At 45.8% G+C, this 7,674-nt stretch overlaps 1 non-coding gene and 1 pseudogene across 1 annotated transcript; both read right to left on the bottom strand.

Moving 5' to 3' along the window:
• Positions 1-1,722: 1,722 nt before the first annotated feature.
• Positions 1,723-2,069, bottom strand: LOC115897031 (annotated as a pseudogene).
• A 7-nt stretch (positions 2,070-2,076) lies between these two features.
• Positions 2,077-2,210, bottom strand: LOC115897164. The gene has a single exon (XR_004057093.1). It is a non-coding gene; the product is annotated as a small nucleolar RNA SNORA70 (small nucleolar RNA).
• Between the last annotated feature and the right edge of the window lie 5,464 nt (positions 2,211-7,674).

The following is a 7,674-nucleotide window of genomic DNA, read 5'->3' as shown; positions in this document are numbered from 1 at the left end:
AGCCAATCAGATTTCAGAGCATTTGCTACCAAGTAAAAACCTGTTACTCTTCCAGGAGTGATATTCAGACTGCTTAAACGTTGATTAAAAGTCTGAGAACAAAGCTCCCTTAAATAAGGATGACTTAGGCTTGAAGAATGTTCAGAAAACAGATTCTGGTCTACTTAGCACAGAGCTGCTGTCAGGACAGCTGAGGAGTAGGATTGGGAGGCAGGAGGATTAAAAATCAGACATCTAGACAGGCACAGTGGCTCACACCTGTAATCCCAACATTTTGGGAGACTAAGGTGGAAGAATTGCTTGAGACAGGAGTTTGAGACCAGCCTGGGCAACATAGTAAGACCCCATCTCTACAAAAAAATTATAAAATTAGCCAGGCATGGTCAATGGCCCTGTGATCCTAGTTACTCAGGAGGCTGAGGTAGGAGGATCACTTTAGCCTAGGAGTTCAAGGCTGCAGGGAGCTATGATCACACTACTGCACTCCAGCCTGGGCAACAGAGACCCTGTCACATTAAAAAAAAATCGCTTGAACCCAGGAGGTGGAGGTTGCAGTGAGTTGAGATTGCGCCACTGCACTGCAGCCTGGGCAACAGAGGGAGACATCGTCTCAAAAAAAAGAATCAAACTTCTCTCTGTTGGATGAGGATGCTGATCAGACTAAGGAAGGGTTGCCCGCCTCCTCCTGATAGGGTATGAGAAGAGTTTGATTGATGCCTCCGTCAGTCTCCTCAGGCTGCTGTGACAAATTGCCACAAACTGGGTGGCTTAAAATGACAGGAACTGATTAGCTCACAGTCCTGGAGGCCACAAGTCTGAAATCAAGATGTCTGGAGGGCCATGATCTCTCTGAAGCCCACAGGGGAGAATCTTTCTGTGCAGATTCCAGGTTCTGGTGTTGCCTGCAAGCCACAGCAGTCCTTGCTTTATGGCAGGATAACGCAAATCTCTGTCTCCACATGGTTATCTAACCTTTGTATTTGTGTAAACAAACTTCCCCTTTCTTTCTTTTTTTTTTTTTTTTCTTTGTGAGATGGAGTTTCACTCATGTTGCCCAGGCTGGAGTGCAGTGGCGCAATTCCGGCTTACTGCCACCCCCGCCTCTCGGGTTCAAGCAATTCTCCTGCCTCAGCCTCCCGTGTAGCTGGGATTACAGGTGCTCCCCACCATGCCTGGCTAATCTTTGTATTCTTAGTAGGGACGGGGTTTCACCATGTTGGCCAGGCTTGTCTCGAACTCCTGACCTCAGATGATCCGCCTGCTTTGGCCTCCCAGAGTGCTGGGATTACAGGCGTGACCCACCGCACCAGCCACAAACTTCCCTCTTCTCATTCCACAGACACTAGTCATAATGGATTTAGGGCCCTCACTAGTCCGGCATAACCTCATTTAAACTTGAATACATCTGCAAATAGCCTATTTCAAAATAAGGTCACATTCACAGGTACCAGGTAAACATAAATTTTACGGGAACAGCCTTTAACCCAGTGCTGTGTCCAAACTTTAGCTCTTGTCACTGAATGAAGGGCCATCCTGAAAAAGCCATTCAGTGGAACTGGAAGGCATCTTTGATATCCATGGACAGGACTTTCTTATTCATATTTTTCTTTTTTTTTTTTTTCAGTTTTTTTGTTTGTTTATTTATTTATTTATTTATTTTTAGGTGGACAGGAAGTAGAATTTATTGGTGAGTATTAAGAGGGGGCAGCACAGTGGAAGCCCTCATGAGTGCAGGGCCTGCCACTTGTCCAGAGCGCCACGATTGGGAACGTACTTGACCCATCTGGGATAAGCCGCTTCTCAGCCACCATGTCTTCAAATTCATTGGCATCGAACTTGGTGAAGCCCCACTTCTTTGAGATGTGGATCTTCTGGCGGCTGGGGAGCTTGAACTTGGCCCTGCACAGGGCCTCCATCACATGCTCCTTGTTCTGCAGCTTGGTGCGGATGGACATAACTTGGTCAATGTGAACCCTGGCCACGGTGCCCTGGGGCTTTCCAATGGCACCTCGCATGCCTGTTTGGAGCCTACACTGGGGTAGTGCAAGGTCAGAAACATGAACATCCATCTGAAAGGACTGCCTCCAAGGTCCCTTAGAGCAACCCATACAACAAACAGGCTGCATCACTACCAGGGAAGCTGCTGTTTGCAGCCATTGCACACTGGGCCCCCATGAGGAAAGGAACTCAGTTGGCTTAATTGGCTGCAGGTGTTTGTTTATTTTTTAAGGTGGTTTTCACTGTGTTGCCCAAGCTTGTCTCTAACACCGGGGCTCAAGCAATCCTCCCACCTCAGCCTCCCAAAGTGCTAAGATTACAGGCGTGAGACACTGCACTGGGACCTCATGTTTTCTTTCTGTAAAGGAGAGTTTTCTTTCTGTAAAGGAGAGTCTAACTACAACAGGCCGGGTGCGGTGGCTCATGCCTGTAATCCCAGCACTTTGGGAGGCCGAGGTGGGTGGATCACCTGAGGTCAGGAGTTCGAGACCAGCCTGGCCAATACGGTGAAACCCCATCTCCACTAAAAATACAAAAATTAGTCAGGCGTAGTGGCGGGCACCTATAGTCCCAGCTACTTGGGAGGCTGAGGCAGGAGAATTGCTTGAACCTGGGAGGAAGAGGTTGCAGTGAACTGAGATCATGCCACTGCACTCCAGCCTGGGTGACAAGAGCAAAACCACCTAAAAAAAAAAAAAAGCTACAAGAATGCTGCTAAAACACACCCTCTCCATCTTTTAGTGGTATTACTCTACTCTGATGGTGAAAGCATATCATGTGAGACAAATTTCATTCTTAAACATTAGGTTAGTGTTTTCTGTCAACAGATTATGAGAACTTTTATTGTTTTAATTGTTATTTTTTCCTAGATCCCATGTGGAAAAATATTGGATGTCTTCAAATTTATAACAAACACAATAACACAATATGCTGCAAAACAAAAACAAAGTTGATTAACCCACTATCAAGCTGAAGCTTGTTTCACAGAGCTGGGATATTTTAATTTTCAATCAAAAAAGAGATTTTGAAGTGAACTGTGGGATGATTTTATAAAAGAGAGGCTGGCCAGGCCCAGTGGCTCACGTCTGTAATTCCAATACTTTGAGAGGCCAAGGTGGGCAGATCACTTGAGGCCAGTAGTTCAAGACCAGCCTGGCCAACATGACAAAACCCCGTCTCTGCTTGGCAGGCACCTGTAATTCCAGCTACTGGGGAGGCTGAGGCAGGAGAGAATCGCTTCAACCTGGAGGCAGAGGTTGCAGTGAGCCAAGATCACGCCATTGCACTCTAGCCTGGGGGACAAGAGTGGAACTCTGTCTCAAAAGAAAAGAAAACGAAAAAGAAACCTGCAATAAAAGAAAAATGTGATGGTTTTAACAGTTTGTCCAAGTCAAAAGGAAAGGTGGGTGTGCCCAGCATCAACAAATTAGTCATGAGGAGAACTGAGCTGCAAATCTTGCAAGTCAGGTTCGCTGCATATGTGATGGGAATAGTAAGCAGACTTATGACTATATTTAAATGCTTATGCCCTTCATCATAAGTTTATGAGCAATGTGGAAGTCAAATTTGAATCTGGAGGTAAAATTTCTCTTACAACACTCTAATCTAGATCAGGGAAATTTACTGAAGATTTACCAAGCAGTTTGCTCATGGTCTAAGGAGAGCTCAGGATCACCTCCTTCAGGAAGTCTTCTCTTAACTCCCCTCAACTAGGTTGGGTGCCTTTCATCTGTCCTGCTGTTAAAACCCTGTGCTGGCCTGGTGCGGTGGCTCACGCCTGTAATCCCAGCACTTTGGGAGGCCAAGGCGTGCAGATAACAAAGTCAGGAGTTCGAGACCACCCTGGCCAACATGGTGAAACCCCATGTCTACTAAAAATATAAAAATTAGCCAGGCACAGTGGCAGGCGCCTATAATCCTAGCTTCTTGGGAGGCTGAGGCAGGAGAATCATCTGAACCTGACAGGCAGAGGTTGCAGTGAGCCGAGATTGCACCATTGCACTTCAGCCTGGGCAACAAGAGCAAAACTCCATCTCAAACAACCCCTGTGCCAACCTCTTTACAGTTGTGCCTGACCTGAGTATAGAATCCGAAGTTAAAAACGAATTTTCGGCTGAGCACAGTGGCTCACACCTGCAATCCCAACACTTTGGGAGGCTGAAGCAGGCAGATCCCTTGAGCCCAGGACTTCAAGACTAGCCTGGGCAACATGACAAAACTCTATCTCTACCAAAAAAAAAAATTAACAGGGCATCCACTGGGCGCGGTGGCTCACGCCTGTAATCCCAGCACTTTGGGAGCCTGAGGCGGGCAGATCACGAGGTCAGGAGATCGAGACCATCCTGGCTAACACAGTGAAACCCAGTCTCTACTAAAAATGCAAAAAATTAGCCGGGCATGGTGGCGGGCGCCTGTAATCCCAGCTGCTCGGGAGGCTGAGACAGGAGAATGGTGTGAACCTGGGAGGAGGAGCTTGCAGTGAGCCGAGATCGTGCCACTGCACTCCAGCCCAGATGACAGAGCAAGATGCCATCTCAATAATAATAATAATAATAATAATAATAATAATAAACCAAGCATGGTGGCGCGGGCCTGTAGTCCCAGCTACTTGAGAGGCTGAGGGAGGAGAATCACTTGAGCCTTGGAGGTTGAGGCTATAGTGAGCCATGATTGCACCACTGCACTCTAGCCTGCATGACAGAGTGAGACCCTGTCTCAAAAAAAAAAAAAAAAAAATTAAAACTTAAAAATAAATGAATTTTTATCAGAACCCTGAAGGCATTACTCCAGTATTTTCTAACATTCGTTGGCTCAGATGTGTTGTAAATCTGTTTAACCTCACTTTAAGTGTCCTATTTTCCCCATAGAAATGTTTAGGATTTATTTATTTATTCATCATTATTATTATTATTATTTTTAGACAGAGTCTGGCTCTGTTGCCAGGCTGGAGTGCAGTGGTGTGATCTTGGCTCACAGCAACCTCCACCTCCTGGGTTCAAGTGATTCTCCTGCCTCAGCCTCCTGAGTACCTGGTACTACAGGTGTGTGCCACCATGCCCAGCTAATTTTTTTGTATTTTTAGTAGAGACGGGGTTTCACCATATTGGCCAGGATGGTCTCGATGGCCTGACCTCGTGATCTGCCCACCTTGGCCTCCCAAAGTGCTGGGATTACAGGCATAAGCCACCGTGCCCGGCCAGGATCTATTTTTTGTTTGTTTTGAGACAGGATCTCACTTTGCTGCCCAAGCTGGAGTGCCATTGAGGTCAGAGGCAGGACTCAACTCCAGACCGGATGGAAGACTGGCTGAAACAGGGAAGAAGTACCAAAAGCATTCCTCCATAAGACATGCCCACCAGCACAATGGCAGTTTACCATTGCCATGGCAACACCCAGACGTTACCATTGCTTTTCTGAAAATTTCTAAATAACCTGTCCCTTAATTTACATGTGATTAAAACTAGGTATAAATATGACTGCAGAACTGCCCCTGAGCTGCTACTTTGGGCACACTATCTATGGGGTAGCCCTATTCTGCAGGGAGCAGTACCTCTGCTGCTGCTGTACACTGCCACTTCAGTAAAAGTTACTAACACCACCAGCTTGCCCTTGAATTCTTTCCTGGGCAAACACAAGAACTATCCCAGGCTAAGCCCCAGTTTGGGGCTCATCTGCTTTGCATCACCATTGCCTGACGGTAGTTCATTACAGCCTTGTCCTCCCGGGCTCAAGCAATTCTCCCACCTCAGCCTCCCCAGTAGCTGGGACTACAGGCACATACCACCATGCCTGGCCAATTTTTATTTTTAATTTTTTTGTAGAGATGGTGTTTCACTATGTTGCCCAGACTGAGGATCTATTCTTTAATCTTGGAGACTTAATGTTTCACAGCATGTGTCTGGGTGGTGGTATTTTTAATTCATTTGCTCTGTTATTTTCTCTGCTATTTACTTTCTTTCTCTCCATTATCATTACCACTCAATTTTGCAACTCTTTTGAGGACTCTTGTTTTTATTTTTTGAAATGTATTTTTATGGCCAGGCACAGTGGCACAGTAAATCCCAACACTTTGGGAGGCCAAAGCGGGCAGATCACGAGGTCAGGAGATCGAGACCAGCCTGGCCAACACAGTGAAACCCCATCTCTACTAAAAATACAAAAAATTAGCTGGGCGTGGTGGCAGGCACCTGTAATTCCAGCTACTCAGGAGGCTGAGGCAGAAGAATGGCTTGAACCCAGGAGGCAGAGATTGCAGTGAGCTGAGATTGTGCCATTGTACTCCGGCCTGGGCAACAATGCAAGACTCTGTCTCAAAAAAAAAAAGTACTTTTATTATATTTTGTTTATAGACACAGGGTCTCACTATGTTGCCCAGACTGGTCTCTAACTCTTGGGCTCAAGCAGTCTTCCCACTTTCACCTTCCAAAGTGCTGGGATTATAGGCATGAACCACCACGCCCGGCCTTGAGGACTCTCATTAGTCAAAGGTTGGCCCTCTTTGATTCTTGAGGCCTCTTGTTAATTCCATCTTTCACTTTCCTCTGAGGACCCAATGTTTGCATTGGGAACCTTAGCATTTTTTGACTTACAACACCACTCCTGTTTTCAGCTTGATACTAAATGTCTAATGGCTTTGCTTTGGCAACACTTTTACCGTAGGGGAAATGGAGTGGATAAGAGAAAATCAACTGTTTTATATGCAATTCTTTTTTTAATTTAATTTTTTTTTTTAGATAGGGTCCCACTTTGTCACCCAGGCTGGAGTGCAGTGGCATTATCACAGCTGACTGCAACCTCAAACTCCCAGGCTCAAGCAATCCTCCCACCTCAGCCTCCCAAGTAGCTGGAACTACAGATGCAAGCCACCATATCTAGCTAATTTTTTTTTTTTTCAGATGGAGTCTTGCTCTGTCACCCAGGCTGCAGTGCAGTGGCAGGATCTTGGCTCACTCAAGTGATTCTTCTGCCTCAGCCTCCGGAGTAGCTGGGACTACAGACACACGCCACCACACCTGGCTAATTTGCTAATTTTTTTTGTATTTTTAGTAGAGACAGAGTTTTACCATGTTGGCCAGGCTGGTCTTGAACTCCTGACCTCATGATCCACCACTTTGGCCTCCCAAAGTGCTGGGATTACAGACATGAGCCACCATGCCCGGCCCATGCCTGGCTAATTTTTTAATTTTTTGTAGAGATGAGGTCTCACTATGTTTCCGAGGCAGCTCTCAAATTCCTGGACTCAAGTAATCCTCCCGCCTTAGCCTCCGATATTGCTGAGATAATAGGCATGAGCCACCACACCTGGCCTACATGCAATTCTTCAACTGATGTCCCAGCTCTGAAGTCTATTGCTGCACTCCCTCCTGTGCCAACTCTGGTAGCCCCAGAACTTCTCAGAGGTCTGTGACAAACCACCTGCATCTCTCCAACCTTGTAGACAAGACCTATAGCTGCCTATACTCTATTACAAACCTATCAGCAGTGTTATAGACATAATTTGTCTTTATTTTTTATTTACTTTTTAAATTTTAACTTATCACCAGTCAGAATAGTAATTTTTAAAATCTCATTCTCTAGTGTTCTCACTTTTAGATTACCCCTCTTTGTACTTCTGAATCTACTTCAGTGATATCTTGAGAAACACAGGAAATGTTTGTTCCATCCACTTTTTGTATT

Source organism: Rhinopithecus roxellana, chromosome 4 (assembly GCF_007565055.1).
Source record: "Rhinopithecus roxellana isolate Shanxi Qingling chromosome 4, ASM756505v1, whole genome shotgun sequence".
Taxonomy (NCBI): Eukaryota; Metazoa; Chordata; class Mammalia; order Primates; family Cercopithecidae; genus Rhinopithecus; species Rhinopithecus roxellana.
Note: the sequence above shows the minus strand (reverse complement) of the source record. Positions and strands in the feature narration are given on the sequence as shown.